This window comes from Sarcophilus harrisii, chromosome 3, assembly GCF_902635505.1.
Source record: "Sarcophilus harrisii chromosome 3, mSarHar1.11, whole genome shotgun sequence".
Classification (NCBI taxonomy): Eukaryota; Metazoa; Chordata; class Mammalia; order Dasyuromorphia; family Dasyuridae; genus Sarcophilus; species Sarcophilus harrisii.
The window spans coordinates 343,830,801-343,842,739 of NC_045428.1; positions in this window are offsets into that span (position 1 = coordinate 343,830,801).

The window sequence follows — 11,939 nt, forward strand, 5'->3', positions numbered from 1 at the left end:
CCATAGGAAATTGAGGTGAAGAATTGGAAAATAGTGGACAAGACAAGAGTTGAAGTAGCTGATAGTAGATCTGAAATGGAAGAGGAGAAAAAAGTACAACCCAAGAAAGAACTGAAAGATAGGAAAGTTTGGAGAAAATTCTTACCTTTAAATACCTAACTTTCATATACTACTTTAAGATTAACAAAGCCCTTTCTACCGTGTCTCATTTGATCCTGAAACCAGTCCTGGGAGGTAGATGCTATTTTCCCCATTTTACAGATAAGGAAACTGACAAAACTTTAGTAACTTGTCCAAGCTTACATAGCCATGGCAGTCTGAGGCAAAGTTTACTTTTAATGCTATCTTATTGTTAAAAACAAAAAACAAGCTTAGGAGGGTGTAAACAGGGATTATAGTCTGATGGAAGAAGGTGAATTTATAATTAAGAAAGAACACTTCTAGGTAACAATGTTTTTGTGATAATGGTTATTTGTGAGGATAATTGCTAGGAAAATATATTTCAGATTCAAATGTGATGACCACGTATTTTAAAATCAGCCAGAGTCAGGAATTCAGGTTAAGGGAAAATCTTCAATCTTTATTAGTAGAGGTGAAGAAGGATCGGAAGTGAAAGGGGATTAGCAATGTGAGCAGCTGCAACAAGACGCCAGCCAGCAGTCTCTTTCCACTTCTCTCTCCGCCCCTCTGCCTACACCTACCAAAATCATCATTTCCTCTACAACACATCAGGACTTGCAGAAAGAGTGGGCGGGGCCATTCTTTCTCCAAGCATATCTATTAATAGAGTATGGTCCAATTACTATTTAGCCTCATGTGCTTGGGATCTCAGTGCATCAACTCAAGCCCATTACATTCAAAATCCCACTAAATCTTTTATTTTACACTTTTCTTTGGCCATCTCTATGGGATCTTAAACAAGTATTTCTATTTCTTGCATTGAGAAATAGAAGTACATATGGGAAGAATTTCTAATTTTTTATTCTGATAACTGTGACATGTAGCCTTTTAAAGCCGATATAGTGGAATGATAGGTTTCTGGTCTTGAACAATAATCTTTCCGTCCCCCCTCCTTTCTTTAGTGTTAACACTCTTAGGCTGTCATGGCATTTTATAACTATCAGTCTCAGCTTCTTTAAGGGCTCAAATTTCTTAGTGTTTCCCAAGTAAGCAGATTAAATAAAGAAAAAGTAAAATCACAGAAAATTAAGGAAAAGATAATGTTTCTAAAAAGGGTCTATATAATTTAAAGGAAGGTTCACATGGCATAATGGAGAGAGCTGGATTTAATCTTAAAAAAATACTTTTGACAGCAAAGTGTGAACTTGGTGGAGTCGCTTAATTTCTCAGAGCCCACATTCTCTAAGCAATTGTACATTTGTATTGACAGAGAAAAATCTACTCACCCGGAACTTCCTACACCAAAGAAATCACAGGTTCACATCAAAGCAGAAACAAATTGATATTCTTGTTTTATTTTCTGTTTTCAACAAAGTACTTCTATTTCATATCAAAAAGTGAGATTTTGAAGCTGAACATCAAACTGAAGTTCACAAGTCTGCAAGAAAAGTCGTCATACTTTCCAAACTTCCCTCTTTTCCCCAGTCAGAATGACTTCCTTTGCATACTCTTCAGTTCTACCTCCATGCCATTTCTAGCATCTATTTCATGCTGCTCATATTACTGCAACACATTACTTTAGGCTCTTATCATTCTTTTCCCAAATAAAGCCTCATAAAGGGTCAGTTTTTCCATATTTTCACTCCAATATTTTCTCCATATAATTGACATTGTTTAAACATACCACTTTTTTTCTTTGAAAAATATATAATGATTCCATGTTGCCACCAAGACAAAATACAATCCCTTCAATGTGACATTTAAAACTTTTCACAACTTCTTATCCATACTTTACTTCATACTAGTTCACTTCATAAAATCTGCATTCCAGTCAATGTGGAATATTAACTATTCCCCCAATTTAATACTCCATCTTCGTTTCTTCACATGTGTCACATATATTTCTTGTATACCTCTGTTACTTGGAACTCTTACTTCAGTGCTTAATTACTGCCTTCTCAATGAAGCCATTCTGGATCTGACCAAGTGTCAATGTTGTCATGTTCCTGAATTAACACTTATCTAAGTATTTGTTATTGATACCCCCTTTAAGTTAATATGTATTCCTTGAAGTCTATGAATATCAGATTTTTCTCCTATTATGCATATTATAGTACCTTTCATACAATAGGAACTTAAAACATTTTTCTTGAATTGTTATTCTTTTTATCAACTTTGCATTTTGGTTGATTTTTATGCTATTTTTAGTACTTAGCATCACTGCAAAAGACATACTCAAGTATAAAATTTATACAGAAATATCTTTTGATTTCATATAGTACATAGCTTTAACATCTAGATCTATTGATTTTTTTTTTTTTTTTAGTTTCTTGGTTATTCCCTTAATGTACATTAGATTTTTTTTTCTTTTTAGTTAACCCATATAGAATTCTCTCTAATTCTATTATTAGATAAAAATAATGGACTTGTGATTTCAATTATATAGGGAATCCTCATAAGGAAACTACTTATGCAGTTCATAATTTTAGAGTTACCCAAAAAGGTTATTTGTTCAGAATCACATTCTCTATCACAAGTCTATTCAATTCTAGATTGATGATTCTGGTCTAGCCAATCTACATTGGAGGTAGTACTTAAACCTGGACTCTGAATCCAGTATTTTAGCTACTGTGTAATATTTCCTTCTATGAAAGAGGTTGAACATGATTTTCCCCCTAAAATATTTTGTTTTGAAAGGTTCTATCAATGTTTCACTTAGCCATTAAATGACATTTTAATTCAAAGTGTCCCTAATCACATAGCCTGCATAAGTTTTATTCTTTCTTACCACCAAGCTATAGGCAAGGCCCAGGGAGAGGAAACACTTCTTTTTCTAGTCCATAGGCCAGCTAAATGTGATTTTTTTTTTTTTTTTTTGAAGAGAAGAACTGGAATTACAAACAGAATTCTTCCCTCTAGTCTGTGGCCCCATTTCACTGTTAGAATCAGCCAAAGATATGCTCCAGCTCCCCAGACAGTTTTAGCTTTTCTTTTTTCCTTCTATTTGCAGTTAGTTGATGAATGTCTATGCTAATTTATCATTTTCAAAATGCTGATGAATGTTTTATGTTCTATCATTTTCAAGATGCTTTGGTTTGTCTGGCATCAAAGATCTTTTGTACAGTATCAGGGATAAGTGGTAGCTTGTTTCTTCTCTTAGACAGCTGAATTAAAATATAAAACATTCTTCATCCTTTTGGCTCTGACCTAATATTATAAGAAGGAAAGAAATAAACATTAAGTGTTATGCACTGTGCTGAGTGCTTTACAAAATACCTAATCATTTGATTCTCAAAACATCTCTGGAAGGTTGATGCTGTTATCTCTATTTTACAGTTCGAGGAAATTGAAATAAACAGCAGTTAAATGACTTGCCCAGGATCATGTAGTTAATAAATGAGGTCAGATTTGAATCCAGTTCTTGACTTCAAGCTCAGCACAGCCTCTTACTTAGACTTATACTCGAAGATAATGAAAGTTTTGCACCCAGACCCAGATCTCAGTTTTGTCTCAAGGGGCTAAGCCAGGCCAGCCCACTGATACATATTTTATTTGTTGTCTACAAGGTACTTTCTGACATCCTTCTGGACCCAGAAGTCTCAAGGTCTTGAGAATAAGTTTGGTGACTTAATCTGGACCAAACAAAAAAAAAATACATGGTGTCCCTTAAGACTACACTTATAAGCCTGCCTCAAGGTTTAATGTGCTCACTAGAAATTCCTGGACTTAAGGAGTACCTTGGTATTAACCTGTTGGCAATATGGATAATCAAACATTTTCTATTACACAACTAGGTAACAGCACAGAGAACACTCATTTTCTCAACTTTGAGGCCAATTGAAATATGTGTGAGAATTGGAACTAGAATTTGATTAGATTCATAGATTAAATTACTTTAAGGTTAGATTCACAAATTAAAGCAATAAATGGGGAATATTTGGAAATACCCAGTTGGCCTTCATTCTACAGATGAAGAAATTAGGTAAAGAAGAGGATGAATAACTTGCCTAGTAATTCCTTTGGAAAAGGTAAGGATTCAATTTAGTAATTATCTGAAATTCCCAGCTGTTAATCTATGACTTATATTTAGCAAAAGGAGACAAAGATAGTTTGATTTCCTGGCATCAAACTATAGATTCAGAGGAATACAAAAAGATGTGTATGGTCTCTGAAAAAAAAAAAAAAAGATGGAAGACAAAAGATGAAACCAAAGATAAACCCACTTGACCGCTGTTGATCGCCACCATAATCTTAGAAATGAGTACATTATTAGGACAAACTTTAGAATCATAATACAAAATGCATTCCCTGACTTTAATGCATCTAAAGATGTTCTCACTTGGGAGCCCTATTTATTACTCAAAAATTTCTGAAATTCTGGACATTCTTGTTTCTATAATCAAAATGATAGTAAAATAAGAATCTTGTAATAATTTTGTCATTTTGGATGTCCAGCAAACCATTTAACACTCTCTTGCGTGTGTGTTCTTTTCTGTTTTGTGTCCTTTACTGGTTCTTCCACTTCCTAGCCCTTAATCTTGGAGAAATTCCTATTTCTTTCAGCCCTAATCTTACTCTTTTGGACACTTAAGAATTCTTATCACTTTATTACCCAGTTTGTGCTGGTGAGTCCCAAATCTTTACCTACCATTTCAATTCCTTCCTAGCTCTGCATAATTTACAGTTGTCTGCTAGATATCTTCATCTCAATGACTAATCCACATCTCAAAGTTTGAAACTGAACTCATCATATCCCCTCTACTAACATATGTTACTGGCACCACTATCCATTTAGTTACCTACCTGCATATTCTTAAACTGTTTTCATCTTCCTCTTCATTGGGCAGGATGCTACATAGTGGAAATACAAATAAAGATAAAGTGTCTGTTCTCAAGGAGCTTAAGTTCTAATTGAAGAATGAGCTGAAAGTCTAGGGGAGAATGGCTGACATAGGTACCAATTTTGCATCTGCAATTCTGCCTGGTTTCAGCTCCATGGAAGAAGATGCCTTTGCTAGTATAAGCTCATCACTTACAATGTCGTAAGCATGTTTCTAACAATACCACCTTTCTAAGCATCCTTAAAGGGGAGATGTCTGATTGAAGGGTAGAATTGCCTCCTAAAACCTCCCATTACAGAAGGCAGAAATTAGACTTCAAGCTCACTCCATTTTGCATCTGCAGCTCTACCTGATTTCAATTCCATGTAAGATGTTTCAGCTGGGTATTTCTCATGTCCCTCTATCCTGCTTTCCAGTCTCCTTTTGTGTATTGTCTTCCCCCATTAGATTATAAGCTCCTTGAGGGAAGGGACTGGTTTTTATTTGCTTCTCCAATGCTTAGCAATAGTGACTGGCAGAAAGTAGGCATTTATTAAATGTTCATTGAATTCTCCAGTAGGAGGAAGGGGGTTGAATAAACAGATCCTCTAGACTAAGAAGACTATATATAAAATAGTACCACTGATATTTAAGGTTTTTCATAATTGAAAAGGACCTACTTTTCTAGCCATGATCTCCTGCATGCCACATTTAGAAAATCTAGGAAGCAATTTTTTTTATTATAGCTTTTTATTTACAAGTTATATACATGAGTAATTTTACAGCATTGACAGTTGCCAAACCTTTTGTTCCAATTTTTCCCTTCCCCCTACCCCCTCCCCCAAATGGCAGGTTGACCAATACATATTAAATAGTTAAAGTATGAATTAAATACAATATAAGTATATATGTCCAAACAGTTATTTTGCTGTTCAAAAAGAATTGGACTTTGAAATAGTGTACAGTTAGCCTGTGAAGGAAATCAAAAATGCAGGTGCACAAGGAAGCAATTTTAGTGGTCATAGTGCATAGAAGAAATTTCTTCTATAAAATTCCTAACAATTGCTTATTGAGTCTCTGAAGACCTCCAAGTAGATGGAATACAACACTTCTAAAGATGGCCCATTCTCCTTTTGTTCTAATTGTTAGAAAGAGAAAGGGGAGGGAAAGCTCCTTAATCTTTATAGAGAGAAAGGCCTTACCCATGTTTGAAGGAAATGGTGATATTAGCCCTTTCAGAGTAGATCAGTAGTTATGATTTCTCAATCACATTTTTAAGGTTTGGATATGGGTTTGAATTCCCTTCTCCACCTCCAATATTTTCTATTCAATTATATGTTTCTAGTGTGGATCCTCTCCCTCCCCTTCCCGCTCTCCTTCCCTCCTTCCCTCCCTCTGTCCTCTCCCTCTCCTCTCCAATTTGGCTATTTTCCACTTCTACTTCATAGATGATTGATCTATTAAGGCCCACATGTGATAATCTCACTATCCCTATTGGAAATAAGAAAAAGAAAGTCTCTTAAGTATTTTTCAAAACTTTTCCATTTTCTGTTTTGATTCCATTTTCATTCTTGAAATGCCATTGGGATGACTTTGCTTAGTTGGATGTTTTGCCAGTATCTCTTTATACTAGTTTTACTCTCCATTGCTTCTCTTTGCTTTAAAGGACAATATTGTACATAATCATCATTCTTTTTTGTAAAGTTTTTATAGACATCTTTATATTCTAACCCAGGATTGTTTTTGGCAGCAATCTTTCTTTCTTTGGCAAATAAATCACATGTTTACTGGCAAAGATGCTTTCTAGATACTTCTGATCTTATTTTATCGATTTAAATTGGTTTAATTTCTGGATTCAATCATTTAGAGTTGTTGTTGAGGTCATTCTTGTCCATTTCCCATTTTTAATTTAAAAACTGTACTATATTGCTTTCCTTACCCTCTACCCTCATTCTTATTTAAGTCTTGATCCTAGTTTTAATGAATTAATTGTGACAAGAATAACTTCAATTTCAGTAATGAGTTTTTTCCTTGATAGTGAAGTACCTTTCCACTTGACTTTCAGTACAGTAGAATTCCATGCTTTTAATACAGAAGAACATTTAGTTCATGGTCAATTATGAATTTCTCTGCTGTGACTTGATAATATAGACTATGAAACATTTCTGTCATATTGAATTTTAAGGAACTTCATTCTGCTTTTTGTTTCGTTTTGTTTTTGATTATTGGGATAATCATAATAGTGAAAATACTTACTCATTTACTTTTTTGATCAGATTTCTCTTATGCAGCAAGAGAATTGTATAAATCTTTATACATACTGGATTGAACATTTTAACGTGTTTAACATATATTGAATTGCTTGCCTTCTAGGGAAGGAGGTGGAGGGAAGGAGGAGAAAATCTGGAACACAAGACTATGCAAGGGTCAATGGCAAATTATTCATGCATATATTTTGAAAATAAAAAGCTTTATTTTAAAAAAATTGTTCCTGTCCTAAAAGTCTTAGTGCCATTTAAGAATCATTAAAACTTTTGGAATACTCTGCAAATAAATATATATTATATGTGTAAGTTTTCAAAGTCCCCTTTCTCCATTATCTTATCTGATCTCAAAACCAATCCTTTGAATTTGCTGTTATCTTCATTCTGTAATTCATGGAAAAGGCTCAGTTAAGTTCAACTGGGCATTCCTGACTACAAGTATAGCTTTCTATTTGTTCTGTCAGAGAGTTTATATTGGTACAGATTTCAGTTCTCACATTGTACCCTTCTTTTCCAGTTTTCTATAAATTCTCCGAGAAAATCTATAAATTATATACCTAGATTTTCTTCTAGGTCTTTGAACATTTCAAAAGCATATCTGTAATCCATAGGCTGCTGACTTCACTCAGCCTCTCAGTTCATGACAGATCCATCTTTTCTCAGCATACATTTGCTTAATAACCTTTTATGCCAGCACTTATATGCAAGTCATTATCATATTATGGTGCATTATACTAATTTTTATTTTGTATTTCTGCCATTCCCTTTGGGTTACTCTTGATTTTGAATCTTCAGAGAAGATGTTACATGAATTGTATCATTTTACACCACTAGCAGAATATTGGTATTAAGCAGATGTACTTTTATGTGAGGAATAGTTTGAAATAATTGAAAATATCCAATTCCTAAACAAAATCCAGTTCAATCCCTAATATTCGTTCTGAGAACGGTTTATTGTCCATCTTCAGTTACCATCCACATTATATGTACTGATGGAGTAATTCAATGGATTGTACATACAACTACTACTTATAATTTAAGCAACTGACATTCTTTGTACTCTTGCTTTTTCCTGTATGAATTGTTTGTCTCATTTCTTTTGACTAGCTGTAGATTCCATTGAAGAGATCCTGTAGTATTCCTAGTTCTGATGTAATCAGAACAATGTCATCTTCAAGTGAGATAATCTGGAAGATGTTATCGGGTGCAAGAAATCACTTCCCTTTGAACTAAACAGGGGACATCTGCTGTGAATGCAGTGTAATCTTTGGGAGGTTAGAGGGTCAGAGTTAAGAGCTAGAAGGAATAGAAGAGGCAGTTTAGCAACTAGTCTTCTCCCATTTATATAAGAGGAAAATGAGACCTAGATCAGTTAGTTACTTGTTCAGATTAATTGACTTAGAAATAGTAAATAATAGGACCAAGTTTCTAACTCAAATCCTGCCACTCCTAAATTTCAGGTTCTTTGTACTACAATATTTTGTAGTTTTCTATTGTAATTTCCTGTTTTCAACCTCACGCGGTCCTTATTCACTTATATAACAAGCTCATATTAGTGTCCCAGGGATCTGTTCTTGGTCCTATACTGTTTAACAGTTTTTATCACTTTTTAAATAAAACCTTTAAAGTTATGCTTGTCAAAACTGCAGCTAGATATAATAGCATAAAATTTGATGTTAAAAAAGCATATAGTTCTCTACTTGAATATTAAAAAAAAGTTTACAAATACAGGTTCTGGATACATGGTTAGCTCAGTTTGAATCCACTGTGTGACATGGCAGACAAAAAATTATTACTTCTATCTTAGGATGCATTAAAGAAATATCATGTCCAGAATGAAGGAGTTATTTCCTTTGTTCAGATCAGTCCACATTTAAAAACTATTCTGTGCTAAGTGAAATGAGTAGAACCAGGAGAACACTGTATACAGCAACCAGAAGATTATACACTACAGTTCTGATGGACATGAATCTTTTCAACAGTGAGATGATTCAGACCAGTTCCAGTGATTCTTGTGATGAAAATCACCCAGAGAAGTGTAGGAACTTCATGTAGATCATAACATAGCATTATCACTCTTTTTGTTGTTTGCTTGCATTTTATTTTTTTTCTCATTTTTTTCCTGTTTGATCTAATTTTTTGTGCAACAAGATAATTATATAAATATGTATGCATATATTGGATTTAGCATATATTTCTACCAAGTTTAACACATATTGGTTTTCTTGCCATCTAGGGGAGGGAAGAGGAGGGAAAACTAGAACATAAGGTTTTGTAAGGGTTAATGTTGAAAAATTATCCATGCATATGTTTTGAAAATAAAAAGCTTTAATTAAAAAAAAAAAAAGATTTCTTATACATAATTCTGATTGACCCATCCAGGCTGGCTATAAAATGTTATGTCATAAATTTCAATGTATTCCCAGGTTGGGGTTATTCTGTTTATTACTCATGGTCTAGTTTTTCCTTAGAGTTTTTGTCCAAAAAGGTTACTTTGCCCTTAGTCTAGTCTATCCTTACTCTTGACTGGAGCCACTAGGTTAGGGCATCCTTGAAAAGAGAAAAATTAAAAATTCCAAAAGGAAAAAAAATCTTCTGTTTTTGGGGGGTTGCATTGTAGAAATACCATGAAGATGAGTACAGAAGACATAGGAGTTCTTGTGACTAGGAAAATCATTAGACTGGAGAACATGCAGTAAAGAATTAGTTTGAATGAATTAGGAGTGGTTAGCCTAGAAAGGAGTTTCAGAAAATGAAAGCAATTTCAGGAATTTAAAAGGCTATTTTGTAGAAGTGAAAGGAATTCTTCCTTTGCTCTTCATTCTTCAAGAGGACCATGAAGTGGAAGTGAATTGGATTTAAGTGAGGAATGATTGTGCAAGGTCTTGGGTCTTGTTTTCTCTTCTGAAGCCATCTGATTCTAGTGGCAAGAGATTGGAAGTATGAAACCTTGACCTTTTTAAGCTAAAGTCTTCCCGGGTCTGAGTTTGAGGAAATGTCAAATCAGTGAGTAAGGCTAAATAAGAGATGAAGCAAAGAAAGGCCTGCTTTTCACATAGTCAAAAATGTGTGTGTATGTATATGTCTGTATTTCTGTCTATAACCCAGATATATATATATATATATATATATATATATATATATACATATATATATATATATATATATACATATATATATACACACATACATACATACATGAGTAGGTTGTATCTATATATCTGGAAGGAGAAGAACTCAAGGTTTCTGGTCATAACAGAAACAATTGCAATTCAATTCAGGCCCAAATATGACCAAGTAGGACTTGTCCGGGGACCTATTGCTGGTAAATCTGTGAGGACAGATTCTGAATAATAGAGTCATGATTCACCAGTTCTCAGTAGATGAAGGGAATGGATCAAATTAAATTAAATAAGGACAAGTATACATTTGTATACTTTATATTTAAAAAATTCTACAAATAGAAACTAGGGAAAATGTAGTACAGCAATATACAGGAAGAAAATCTGGGGAATTAATTGAATTGTAAGTTCCTATAATAACCAAAGCAAAATTAAAAGGGAAAAAAAAAGGTAATCCCATGCATCTGTCTGGAATAAGTGAATTCTCCTCTGAGTTGTATTTGCTTTGAATATATTTTATTTATATTTAATGTATATAAATAATTTTGCTGAGAGAATTTAAGGTCCTTGAGAGTAAAGACTTGTTTTGGTTTTGTGCTCCAGAGACTGGCAGTTCCTGGGACACATTAAACTTTTAACCAGTGCTTGACCCCCAGAGAGCAGAATTAGGAGCACTGGGTGCTTTAGTGAAAGAAAAAGCTTTAGAAAAGCAAACTTGGAAATGATTTAGGTAAACAATTCTTAACAATTCATGTATTGTTAGCCGTCATCTGATTCTTTATGATGCCTCTCTTCCCCACCCCCCCTTTTTAAAAATAGACAGTAGTAGTTTTCCTTCCCTAGCTCATTTTACAAATGAGAAAATAAGAATTAAGTGACTTGCCCAGGGTCATACAGCTGGGAAGGAGCCAAGGTCACATTTGAACTTATCAAGAGAGCCTTCCTGATTTCTAGTCTTGTGCCCTATCTATTTCATCACCTACGTGCCCAGCCAAACTAGTAGAGACACCCAGTGGTAAAATAGATTACTCTTGAACACTCTAGTAGAATCCCCACTTGTTGGGGATCTTATAGAAAAAACTGGTATTTATACATACTCAAAGGGATTTAAAAAAAAAAAAAGATTGTGTATGAAACCACAGCTCTTCAATTTATATCATGTGCTTTGAATGTATGTATTATTCTAAATATAGCTTTTAAAACTGAGCAGTTTGTTTCTCCTTTTTCCTGAACTTTCTGTTCACTTCTGTGCATATAAAAAAATATTTTAATGACTATTTTCACATCACTATTACTAACCTTTTCTCTTCCCAAATCCCTGTCTCAAAAGGACAGCAAATTAAAATATAAAAACTTGTAACAAATAAACACAGGCAAAATGAAGCCATTTGGTAGCCATGTCCAAAAATGTATGTCTCTTTCTGCATCTTAATTATCACTTCTCTGGCAGTGAGTCATATTCTTGTTCATAAATCCTCTGAAGAGAAAGCATTAATCAGACTTCTTAAGTCTTTTCTATTTCTTTTTCTCAAAAAATTGTTATATGTTCTCCTGGTTTTGTTTTCTTCACTATGTATCAGTGCAGACTATCCAGGATTCTCTGAAGTCCCATC